This window comes from Pteropus alecto, unplaced genomic scaffold (genome assembly GCF_000325575.1).
Source record: "Pteropus alecto unplaced genomic scaffold, ASM32557v1 scaffold123, whole genome shotgun sequence".
Lineage (NCBI taxonomy): Eukaryota > Metazoa > Chordata > Mammalia > Chiroptera > Pteropodidae > Pteropus > Pteropus alecto.
This window is the reverse complement of record NW_006433950.1, coordinates 3,910,682-3,924,280: the sequence shown is the minus strand read 5'-3', so window position 1 is coordinate 3,924,280 and position 13,599 is coordinate 3,910,682. Positions and strand designations below refer to the sequence as shown.

Genomic DNA, 13,599 nt, shown 5'->3' with positions numbered 1-13,599 from the left:
TTGGTTCTTATTTTCAACTTTGGCTGTGCTCAGAGACTTTTATTGTTAACTTCTCTGTATGTCAGTCCAGAGGTGCAGGTATTAGAAGAAAGTTTTGGGGTTCCATTACAAAATAAAGAGTTTAGAAACAGACTTGCCATTTCTCTTCTGAGGCTCCGCCATCACCGGTGTCAAACGCTGCAGCTTGTTAACAAGAGAGCTAGTACCCAGAGAGGGCTTAGAAATGCCAATTAAGAGCCAGATCATTTATTTATAAATGTGCAAATTCATTTCATGTTTTATCGCGGGGCGAAGCATACCTCACCCCTTTAACTGCTGAAATTTCTGAGCTGGGCAGAAAGAATGCCATGTTCTCCTGATGACATCTGTGACTTACACAGCCGCTTGCCTCCTCCCCAGTGGCTCCCACCTCTCCGGCTTCTTATTGTTTTGAAGGACTGTTTTCCATGGAAAGAGGAAAAGATGAGCTTCGCTTGGTGAAGTAACAGGTTCGAAGAGAGCAGTTTAGGCACACGGGGAAGATCATTTTAACCCCGGGCAAGCTCTTGAGTTGCTTAATTGAGAGGTGTGTTTAAAAAGTGGCAAAGCAGAGCAGATACCCTTTCTCTAATCATTCTAGGTCTAGGCCTTGCGAAGGAAGCCTTTCCCTTGGTGTAGGTTTTGAAAGAGCAAAAATAATTTCCGATGGGATTCTCCAGGGTGGCCCGTCTGGCTAGGGAGCAATTTCTTTTGGCCTAAGGGAAAATCGTACATTCAGATCTGGGAAAAAGAGAGGCCATCTCTGGCGGCCCCCTCTTGCTTCTGGAGACGTAGATTATTAGTGTCCTCTTTTGCAGCTGGGACTGCATCTTAGTGGACTAGCTAGAGGAAATGTAAGTCAGCTCCTCCCCACCCCCCCACATCAGGCAGCAAGTGAGTTATTCAAGGTGAACTCAATTACAAAGTCCATACCTGTCCCAGTATCCTAAACAAGATGAGCAATTTAAACAGTAGGGACAGCTGTATGTTGGTTTCTAAGACATCTGATTGACTTGTCAGTAACTGTCACAGCATGGTTTTAGTTTTACAGATATTTTGAATAAACTTTATTTATTTTATTTTATTATTATTATTTACACCTACAGCACCTGGTCTTCCTAGGTGGTCTCCCATCCAAGTACTAACCAGGCCTGACCCTGCTTAGCTTCTGAGATCAGACATCAGGCTTGTTCAGGGTGGCATGGCCGTAGATCATTAACTGTGGCTCCACTGGGGCGCGAACCCAGGACCTTCTGCGTGTAAAGCAGACGTGCTCACCGCTACACTATGGAACCACGTCCTGAATAAACTTTAAATGTGTGTTTATGTGAATAAATTTTTCTCTAAAGGGGAAAAAAAAAATTTAAAGATAAATTGCTTAAAATACCAGAAAGTTGTTGATCTAGGTTGATTAAGATCTAAGAGCTTTGAATTCACAGTGCTCCTAGCATCCTTTTTCTTTTTTTTCTTTTTAATTCTTTCATCTGGATGAGTCATCTAACATAACCTCAAAAGTTCCTCTCCAGACACAGAATGAGAGGCCATTACTATTGGAATCACTCTTCACTATTCGATATATTAAACCTCGCTCGTCCAAGTATATTTAATGCAAGCTGGGCGGGCAGCTCGGATGTGACGAGAGGTGGAGCTCTCTCACCTTCCCGCTAAATGACCTCGTGGGCTGGCACAGAATGGGGACTCGAACTCCAGGGCCGTTACACTGAAAGGCCTCCTTTGCACGTGGCCATTTCCAGGTGGAGCTTGAGAGAGACCCACGTTAAAGTTTACTACGGGTGAAATGTACATAATGGCGCAAGGCAAAATGTGTGACGGTCTGCGGGCAGGATTCATCAATCAGTCCAGACTTTTTTTTCGGTGGGAATAAAGGGCTCTGCATGACTCAAATAAGGGTTTATGTCCCAGGAATCTTGGTATAGTAGAAATATATCTGAGTTATTTTTTATTAGTAGCTCTTTGAGGGGAAAAGGTTGTAAGAAAATTCCCCCATCTTGACCACGGATTTATTACTGAAAGCCCATATCAAATCTCGTGATCCATTAAGGACTGTGCGTTACTATATATCATGGGTGACTGTCTTTGGAGGAGCAGCGACATAGTGCATGAGACAAACGGTACCTTGTGGATCGATGTTGTTTAGTCCAATTTACCACTCTTTTTTTTTTTTTTTTTAACTAAGAATGATCGTGCAGTTCAATAGTTGGTCGACTGATATTTATTAATATATTTGCTAATATTTTGGCAATTTTTAAAAATCGAAGAACAATGAAATAGTCATATTTTTAAATTATTCCAAATTTTACTAGTTCTCTTTAGCTAAAAATAGCTAATATTTACTGCAAGCACAGCATGCTCTAGACACCCTATTAACTGCGTCAGTGCATTATCTCACTGATTGTTCTCCATTTTCCTCGGAGGTAGGTGCAAGTATTGGTTTCAAGTTAATGAATTGATAATTGAGGCTCAGAGAGATTAAGTATGTCGCCCAAGGTTACACAGCTATTCACTGATGGGGCCAGGGTTTGGACTAAGGCAGGCTGCCTGTGCTTTTGACTGTTACTCTAAACTGCTGCCAAGTAATATCAATTGCTTTCGCGTTCCGGTCTAAACTTTCTCTAATGTTCCAGATGTAGGCCAGCTTCTGCTTCTTCAAACCAATGTTGGGAAATGCTCTGGGTCTCAAGATAGTCCACTGTATAGAAAATCATTTTGCTTTATTATCTAAAAATCTCCCTTCCTTAGCTTTTATCCACTGCTTCTGGTTATGTCGCTAGAACTAGTATATATAAAACACATTAGAAACTGCAGAGCCACGCGTGGGTATTGGACATTTTTAGTTTAATCATTATTTTATAAAAGGCGAATCCCGCTTCTGTGTGGTAGCCCTGCGTGGAAAGACAGCTCTCCCCATCACGACACTTCGGCCCTACCTGTCACTTCTCCAGGCTGAACAGCATCAGCCCCTGTAAGTGTCTACTTCCGTAGAAAATCCAAATGATATTAAATGCAATGCCTAACAGTTCCCGAGCAGTGTGCCAAGCACTTACAGGGGCATGAATGCACTGAGTCCTCGTGGAAAGCCTGTAATACTGTTTCCATTTTACAGAAGGGATGACTGATGCTCAAGTCACTTAGGTTACGTGCTCAGGCCTTGGAGATGCAGGATCGAGTATCACACCCGAGTCCAGCTCCAGAGCCTTTGCTCCTGCTGCGATGCCTCTGGCGGCAGCCCGTCAAAGCCTTTTCTGTCACTGAGTTCCAGAACCCACTGTCAGGTGCAGGCCCAGGTAGCTACCCTGTGCCCTCCTTTTCCTTCCTGACCGTGGGTCCCGATGCCTCAGTCCCCTGACTTCTCGTTTGGTTAACTACCTATCCATATTCACTCTTTCTTTTGTGGGGACTTCTATTGAATTGGCTGCAGAATGGATTCCAGTCTCCCAGCCCCTCTTCCTCCTCCTCCTCCTCCTCTTCTCCGCCACCTACCCCCTTTTTTATCATTCCTACACAGGTACCAATGGAAAATCAAAACAATGCAAAAATATCCTTTAAAGGGTAGCCTCTGGCCAGTCTTTCTTGTCTTCTATCTGGTAGTATGGTGACCAGTGCATTCCAGTCCTCCCGGTATTTTTCCAGTTTTAGCACTGAAAGACTTGCAACTCTGGATGTCCTCAGTCCTGGGCCAACCCGGACACTCGCCATCTAACAGGGTAAATAGACAGGCTCTTAGAGTAGAGGGTCTTTGGATGAGCTTGGGGCAGAAGGAGAGTGTAAATGAACTTCCTAAAATTGAACGTCAAATCATGTATTTATTAATTAAAGAGCAAGTTGTAGTCATGCTGCTGGTTAATGGCAGAGTCAGCTTTCAGCCCAATATCTTCTCCGGCCAGGTTCCACTCAGACATAGCTGTACCTTACCATGCTGGCCCGGTGCAAACTCTCCTAGGACAAAGAGTCAACACATTACCAAAGGAGTTTGTGGCCTAGAAAAGTATCCTGGACCTAAGGATCCTTAAATTAATAAGGTTTCTTTATAAGAAAAGCTTCCCAGAATATAACATTTTAGGCATAGTCTGACTAACTGAGCCTTCTGAATCGGTTCTTTAGGCACCACTTTGATCACTATGGGCCTAAGATGTGGTCCTAGCCCTGGGGCACAGCCACGTTGCTCTAGGCTCTGGAGTTTGAGATCAGTTCATGTCCGTTTTTTTCCCCCACTTGAACTAATATTAATCTAGGTATCTATGATTTGTACTTTCCTCTCCCCTCTATTTTTGAGTGCCTGAAAATGCTCTCATCATTATTTCAGATTTCTGAATGTTTATTTGTATTCTAGATTTTCCTGTGCGTGTAAACTTGGTGCCTGGTGACACCTCAAAATAATAGTGTTACAGATGGAAACAATCGCATGTTCACTGAAATTATAGAGAATTACATGGTTTCAGAACGTCTTGCCTTTTGCAGTATGACAACTGCAAATACGATTTAATGTGAATTCCTTAGAATTTCTATTTTGCCATCAAGAAACATTGATTTTTTTTTTTATGCTATGACAATATCAGTTAAACTATCTAGTTATCCAACCTATTTCAACCCATAAAAGAATAACAAGACAATATGAGCTCAGGTGTGCTAGAGGCAGCTTTACATGTCAGTATCATTGAGAGAGATTTCTTACAAATAATTTTGATGCAAGTAAGAACTTGACTAAACATTGTATATATATTACCTTATTTGAACTTTGCAACAAACCTATAATAATCATTAACATTTTTTGAGTGCTTACTATGAGTCCAGCAGTGTTTTATGTCCCTTACTTGCATTATCTCAATTAATTGTCACAATATCATTAGGAGGAAAGGTTAGGAATACTTTCTAAACATGGCAAAAACTGGCTTACACTGGTGAAAGTACTTACAGTTTGCTTTATAAAAAATCTCAAAGCAGGCCTTACCGGAGCTCAGTGATGTCCCAAAGGACTCAGTCACCTCTTCTACTGTCTCTCTGCCAACTTCAGCGAGTCATCAGTGCATCGAAAGATGGCCGCTGAAGCATCACATCCTCGTACAAAAGCACCCAAAGCAGGAAACAAAAGAAGTGGCAATGGGCCTTTTCTCTATACTGTTCTCTCATTTTCAGGAAGGAAAAAGCTTTCCTAGACAACCCCAGCAACTCTGTTTTCCCCTCACAAGTTAGAGCTAGGTCACAGCATCCTCACCTTCCAGAGAAGCCGGGCTAGTGAGCAGGCGGCAAAGGGAAGTACAGTTGCCTCGACTGGCCTGGAAGAATGCTTCTCAGACTCTGGTCTCAGGACCTGTTTTCACTTCTAAGACCCATTGAGGACCCCGGAGAAGTTTGTTTCTGTGAGTTATATCTGTTGACATTTTCCACGTAAGAAATGAAAACTGATAAAAAAAATTTTAAAATATTTATTAATTTATTAGAAATAACAAGATGACATATATTAATGTTAAAATATTTTTACTGAAAAATAACTGTTTTTCAAAACAACAATAACAAACAAAAAAAAAAACATTAGCCAGAAGAGTGATACCGTTTTACGTTTTTGTAAACGGAAGACATCTGGATTCTTATACCTGCTTCTATTCAGTCTGTTGTGCTAGGTTTTGGCTGAAGTACATGAAGAAAATTTAGCCTCACACAGATGTGTAGTTGGGAAAGTTAGACTGTTTTAAAAGCCTTTATAGATAAATAATTGTGGATATTTTTTATTAACACTACCCAAACTTACGAAGTGGTTCATTGCAACAAGAAATTGGAAACTGTATCAATAAGTGTTTTTTTGTACTCTTCCATTAAAATCTATTGGCTTCCTGTGCAATTCGCAGGGGGTCTTTTACCCACATATGCCTTTGTAATATCACGCACAGATCATTCGGAAAATAATTGGCACATCGAGTTATGCAGATCTTTTAGTCATTACATTTCAGTATACGATATAAACAATCATATTCATCAATATCTATCGCAAAGGTCCTTACACAGTGGGTAGTTGTTAAGCTCTCAGTGGCAGATACAAGTTTTCCAAAATTTTAATTTTCACTTGAAAGCTCATGTTTTATCATTGGCAGCAGATACTATCCGTTGTTTTCCTTAAGATGTAAGGTTCATATTATCTGCCAAAACCTAAGTCTGAATAACCATGATTTTTCAGTTGTTCTTTTAGGTAAAAACGATGTTCCGTGATAAAAACGGCTACTTTGGCTCATAACTCAAACAGTTGCACAGGCTGCCTTTTCCTAGACGTAGTCCTTCCATATGCCCAGAGATGCTTCCTGCTCACCTCTCGTTTCCTCAGATGCGTATTCGCGGGTCAAGATTTAATAGAATTACTACTTCATTGTAATTTTTGCTCTACCAAGGATACTTTTAAATGAAACTGTTTGTTGTTGTTGTTGTGGTCGTTGTTGTTATTTGGGGCATTAGTACATGGTACTGATGCAGCTCCGTGCCCCTGCCTTAAGTCATCCTAGGGTACCAGCAGTTTGACCCACCATTGCTTTTGCACCACAGTGAAATGGTTAAATAATGTTTTAGTATTCTTATGAGAATGGTTTATTTCTAGCAGACTGCCTGAAGGGGTCTCAGGGACCCCTAAGGATATGTGGACCGCACTTTGAAAACAGCTATCTTAGACCATTAATAATTCATCTCCTAAAGTTGGACAGACAGCTGACCAAGCCAAATTAGGGTTGTATTAGCAAAGAAAGAGAAAAATGGCTGTTGTACAGACACCCACTGTGTGCAAAACAAGTCTGAATTTTGAGACAGCAGGCCTGGCGTGGGACTCAAGGGTCGCCTGGCTCCTTAGCAGGCATTTTAAAACCACTCCTTTCCTCTGCCTCCCGGGAGGTATTGCTCATGCCCCGCCTGTAAAGCCAGGCTCTGATCCTGCTGTTCCTCAGCTGCCAGCCCCCGCTGGAATCTGCGCCTCCTCCATCTCTGCAGGCTGTTTCTGCCCCGTCTACCCGTCAGCTTTAGCTATGTCTGACTCACTCATTTTCTCCAGTTACACTTTACCCCATTGCCCATCACGTCATTCCCCATCACAGAGCAGCAGTTGTTTTCATCGCTGTTGAAATCCCCCCCCAGAAGAAATACCACCTCCTTCAGGAAGCCTTCCCAGTTACTCCATCCAAATTAATCTCTCTGTTTCTGTGAGCTCATATTATTATAACATTGATTACACCTTGGTGTGTGTTACATATAGTTTCTCCATGACTGTTTCTCCGGCTAAATTGCAATGTCCTTAAGATAGTTCATGGCTTTCTTCATGTTTGTGTTGCATTGTTTCGAGCACGGGTCCTGGTACCCCATGGATGCTCACAACTGTTTGTTGGCTAGAATTTCGTCCATAAAGTGTTTTGATACACAGAGCATGGGGCATGTTACTGAATGCCTGGAACAATCTATTCTTTCATTGGTAGACGTCACAGAGGAAATTAGGGTTGGTGTTGATGCATATTCATCACAAACTTGAAGTACGTTTTGGAAGCGGAGCACCATAAACGCCATATCTTTGATTTAGTTTTCTTGTTTCCTTTAACATCGTATATTTCCTTCATACCAATGTGTGTGGTGAGATGAGAGGTCATTTCTGGATGGGAATTCTTGCCCAACTCAGAGTCTTGGAGGCGGTCGATATGAAAATTTGGCACAGGCGTGTGATTCTTTTGCTAATTTAAGCTCCTTTATCAAACTCGATGCCTGATGCCAGTGAAAAACCCTGAAGTAATTATTTTTAAGTTACTAAAAGAAAAGTACATTAAAAATGAAGCCCTATATAGATCATTCCTCCTAAAGGCTGGATCACAGACCTCCATGAGTGACTTGAAATGGTCAGAAATTGGGGACGGCGGTTTGTCTCACTGTAACTCTGAAGAGCATTTAGCAAATACAACCGTAAGGGAGGGCTCCTCACTCTGGGATTTTATTACTGGGGCTCTGTGGAAGGAAGGAAATACTGAGAATTAGGACTCGTAGATTTGTTTTTGGTCAGGTTTATTGAGGTGTATTTTACATACAGTAAAGTTCATCCTTTTCAGGGTACAGTTCTGTGCATTTTGACAAACAAGCATAGTTGTGTGACCACTACCAGATTTAAGAAATAGAACAGCCTCATCACCCCAAAATACTCCCTCTTGATCTTTTGTACTTAACCCTTTCTCTACCCCCAGCCCTGGGCACCCACTTATCCATTTTTTGTCTCTGTAATTTTGCCTTTTCTAGAGTGTTATATAGATGAGATCGTATAAATTTTTGCATCTGGCTTCTTTCACCTAGCACGATGCATTTGAACTTCATCTCTTCGGAAGCTGGCGTCAGTAGTTTGTCCTTTTTATTGCAGAGTGGTATGCCATTGCGTAGCTGTGCCACTGTTTGCTTATTCATTGACCATTTGTCTTTAGTTCTGAGTGATAATGAATATAGTCACTATAAACATTTGCGTGCAGATCTTTGTGTGAACATAAGTTTTCATTTCACTTGTGCAAATATCAAGTGTAATTGGAGTGGGATTGTTGGGTCATATGGTATGTTTAGGCTATGGTATGTTTAAATTTGTAAGGAAAATTATATATTCTTACAAGAAAAATATTTCTTATAAGAAAATTATGATTATTAATGGTTATTGAGGGAAGCAGAGCCACGGATCACCTAAAACAATAGATGGTAATTATTGCTGTTTGGTTCGAATAGACATTGAGCGGTTGCTTTGCAGGAGATTTATTTTCCTAATTACATTTAGCTCTGAGCTGATGTTTAAATTAGTCACTGTTCCCTGGGCATCCGCCAGTGTTGCAGCTAAGCAGAAGGCTGCAGGCCAGAGAGGGGGCAACCAATGAGGAGATCAGTGTGGCCACAGATAATCCACAAAGTGGATAACAAGCATGGAAACAATCGATTGGTGCCTACAGTATTCTAATACTTATAATGACAATTGCCCTATTTTGCTTGTGCGGGATATTGATTTTTTTCCTCAGAGTGCAATATGAGTCAGGATCATCCCATTCCTTAAAGTGAAAATGTGAAATCTGATTCTTCCCAAAAGACCTATCCCAACTTCCACCTCACCCAAGTCAATCAGCAAATGTCTACTGAGTGCCCTCTCTCTTTTCCTCTATTTTCGTTTGGTTGGTGGGGGAAAGTTTGGCATGTCTAAAACAGTGTTTGTCCTTAGGAGCCCTGACCTAATTTTTTCAGGGAAATGAGGTTTGTATAGGGAGCAACAGAAAATCTATCACTGGGCTAAAGTGGGTAGACAAGGGCAGGAGTGTTTTAGGAGCACAGAGAAGGGAAAACTCATGTCGTAGGGTAAGACAATTAGGAAGAGCACAGCAGAAGGGATGGGGAATTGGAGGAGATTGATATTAGAGTGACCTCCACCAAGGGCGGAGCCTCCTGGTCTCTGTTGTGTCCCCCAGTGCCTGACGTGGTCCCCGCACGTAGAAGCTCTTTATCAAATACATGATGTGTAGGTTTTCTTTTGTGCCTCACATTTTCTCACATTTATTTTTTCCAAATTATAAGACTGATATGTGCTCATTGCAAAACCATCAAGCAGTATAGACTTGGATAGGAAAGCCTGTGATCGTATTTGTGTGTCATCCTCGAGATAGCCACCGATAGGTTTGATGTCTGCTCTGGTCTATGCGCATGTCCACTCTCATACACCCGAGGCTGTTCTGTGCTGCAACTTGTTTTCATCACTCCACGGCATCTTCCATCTTAGCACAGAGTTCTGTTTCATTCTTCAACAGGTACAACATCCCCATTGCATGTATGTACCCAAACTTATTTATTCCGCCTCTTATAGATGGGCCGTTGGGTGGAGAAAGAGAAAGGAGGAGTGAAAGAGTGAGGGACAGCTGGAATCAATGGTGACAGGGAGAAGTTAAGAAGAACTGTTCTTCTGGGAAGAGAAAAGATGGAAAATATGAAGAAAATGTCTTTGGCAAAAAATTCTATACCAATGATAGAAGCCAAAACTTTCTTAAAGATAAAATAAATTAGAATATGAAAAGCCAAATTGTAACATATCTGCAAGAAAATATAGAAGGATATTCTTATGATTTCAGAGTAGGAAAGAATTTCTTAAGACTCAAAAAGTGCTAAGCATAAAGGAAAGGATCGATGAATTTGACTATATTGAATTTGTTTATGATTTTTCTCAATAAAATCACGATAAGGAATGAAAAGCAAGTCAAAAATTGGGAGAAGAATTTGCATCACATATAACTGACAAAGAATTAGTATCTATAATATATTTGAAAACTGCTTTAATCATAAAATGAAGCAAAGAAAAGATAGAATAATGCACAAAAGATAAAAACAGATGTTTCATAGAAGATATATTTGAATGGCCTATAAACATATGAAAAGATGATATCTCATTAGTAAGCTAGGAAATGAAAAATAAAATGTCATTGAGATATTATTTCACACTTGCTCAATTGGTAAACTAAATGTATACTAAAAGTCTGAAAAAATACCCCAACAAGTTAAGTAAGGACATGGTGGACTGGGGACTTCCATTCACTGCTGGTAGAGGTACAATACAAACTATTACCAGGAAAAGGGGTGGGTGTTGTGTAGTGTGTTTGTTATTTAATGCTGCATAAGATATTACTAGGCGGCTTAAAAGAACATTTATTATTCTCAGTTTCTCTGCGTCAGAAAGCCTGGCATGGACCTGCGGAGTCCTCTGTGTCAAGGTTTCTCACGAGGCTGTAATCAAGGTGTTGGCCTAGGCTGTGGTCTCATCACAAGGCTTGACTGGGGACAGACCCACTTCCAAGCTCACTCGTCATAAAGTTGTTGGCAAGATTCGGTTCCTTGTGCATTGTCAGACTGGGGGCCGTTAGCTTCCTACCTTCTCTGGCTGGAGGCCTCTCGTGGTTCCTTGCCACATGGGTCTCTCCACAAGGCAGATCACAATATGCCAGCTGGTTTCATCAGAGTAAGTGGGAGAAAGCGAGCGGGGGACCCAAGACAGAAGCCACAGTCTTTTTCTTTTAAACAGCTTTATTGAGTTATAATTCACATACCATAAAATTTGTCTGTTTAAAGTATTCAGTTTGGTGGGTTTTATATTCACACAGTTGTGCAACCAATACTACCACCTAATTTTAAAACATTTCCATGGCCTTAAAAAGAATTCCCATCATAAATGCAACTGATCTTTGACAAAGGAGTAAAGATAATACAATGGGGCCAAGATAGGCTTTTCAACCAGTGATACTGGAACAACTGGACATCCACATGCAAAAAAAATCAGTCTAGACACAGACATTGTACCCTTTGCATATATTAACTCAGATGGATCATAGAGCTGTATGTAAAATGCAAAACAATAAAACTCCTAGAAGATAACATAGGAGAAAATCTAGATGACCTTGGATATGACAATGCCTTTTCAGATATAACACCAAAGGCATGATCTATAAAGAGATAATTGATACTCTAGACTTCATTCAAATTAAAAACTTATCCTCTGTGAAAGACAATGTCAAGATATGAGAATGAAAAGATAAACCATACGCTGGGAGAAAATATTTGTAGGAAAATATGATAAAGAACCGTTATCCAAAATTTATAGTGAACTCTTGAAACTCAACAATAAGAAAACAATCTGATTTAAAAAAGGACCAAAGACCTTAATAGACATCTCACCAGAGAAGATAACAAATGGCAAATAAGCATATGAAAAGATTTTCCACATCGTAAATCATCAGGGAAATGAAAATTAAAACAATGAGCAAACACTACGCTTATTAAAATGGCCAAAATTCGGAACACTCATAATACCAAATGCTGGCGAGGACATGGACCACCAAGAACTTTCATTCATTGCTGGTGAGAATGCAGAATGATACAGGCACTTTGGAAGATAGTTTGATGATTTCCTACAAAACTGAACAAATTCTTACTATAGAATCTAGTGATTTTGTTCCTCGTTATTTATCCGAAGGAGTTGCAAACACAGCCACACAGAAACCAGCACATGGATATCTGTTCTCACTTGATTTACAATTGCCCAAAATGGAAGCAGTGCCAAAGATGTCTTTCACTAGGATAAACGGTGGTGTATCCAGACAGTGGAATATTATTCAGTGCTAAAAAGTAATAATCTATCGAGCCATAAAAAGACATGGAGGAACCTTAAGTGAAAGAAGCCGATCTGAGAAGGTGACACACGATATGATTCCTACAATGTGACATTCTGGAAAAGGCAATACTAGGGAGACAATAAAAAGATCTTTGGGTCCACGGTCATGCCGCTCTGAACAAGCCGCATCTTGTCTGATCTCGGAAGCTAAGCAGGGTTGGGCCTGGTTAGTACTTAGATGGGAGACCACCTAGGAAGATCAGGTGCTGTAGGTGTAAAAAATAAAAAATAAGAGATTGTAAGCTGACAAGGTCCTTGCAATCTATGAGGTCAACCAAGGGTTGCCTCGCCTAAAATAATAATGATAATAATAGTAATAAAATAAAAAATAAATAGAGAAAAGGTCTTTGGTGTGTGAGGGTTGGGTGGGGTGGGGGCAGATCGAGCACAGCGACTGTTCAGCGTGGCGAGGGTACTTTGTGACCCTGTTATGATGGGTTCCATCGTTCCACAGCACCAGCTGCCTTCCCGCTCATCCTTGGGGTTTTCTGTTTCCTCTCAAGGACTTCCTTTCTGCAGACCAGGCTCAGGTGATTGAGACAGTCCCAGCATTCCTCCATCCTTGAAGTTGAAAGATGAACTTTCAACCCCAACAACCCTATTCAGTTTGGCTGGCCAAATCATAATATGGAAAACTTGAGAACTGAGAGATTTCACATTAGATTAATAATTCTAGCATTTCTTTACAAACAGCATTAGCCACCAGTGCTGGGACCGTTGGCGAGGGCTGGGCGATGGCTTCCTGTTGACACGGGGCATGCCCTCTCCAGTCCCCCACCTTCTCCAGCCCGTTGCCGTCCCTCACGGCCACCCAGTGGGTCCCCACGGTCGGCGAGTTTGCATTCCTTCTGCTTCCTAACCGGAAGGGCTTCCTTTACCGAGAACATGCGTTTGGGTTTTGCTCTCGTGGAGTTCAGTCTTTTATTTTCTCAGGAGATTTTGAATTTCTTCTCTCTCGTCAGAGAAACTTTCTGCATTTTTCCAGCAGCAGGTTTCTTTATGCGCTCTCCAAGAACAGCTTGCTGGCTTGCAAAAACAGAAGAAGCAGGGCTCTTTGGGGAGCTGTCAGAAAGAGCAGATGCAGCCCCAGCATGGCGCTCCCGGTCCCCGCAAGTGGCACCATAACACTTTATTTGTAAAGAGAAGGACAGAGAACTTCTCTTCTCCCCGCGTCTCAATTTGCATTTTATTAGGCACCCAGTAGGATGGTTTGCAAATCGCCATCTTCACTCACAGATCTCTCTCTCAACCCCCACCCTACCAGAGGGCAGAACACAGGGGCGCTGAGAACAGAATGGAGATAAAAGGAATCAGAAAATGCAGCTCACAACTGTGACTTTTTTTTCCCCCTTCAAAAAGTGCCTTTTGTTTATAAGACT

The 13,599-nt window shown here is 41.3% G+C and overlaps 2 pseudogenes; one reads left to right on the top strand and one right to left on the bottom strand.

Moving 5' to 3' along the window:
- Positions 1 to 1,115: 1,115 nt before the first annotated feature.
- Positions 1,116 to 1,231, bottom strand: LOC112477405 (annotated as a pseudogene).
- Positions 1,232 to 12,316: 11,085 nt separating this feature from the next.
- LOC112477342 lies at positions 12,317 to 12,435 on the top strand (annotated as a pseudogene).
- Positions 12,436 to 13,599: the final 1,164 nt, after the last annotated feature.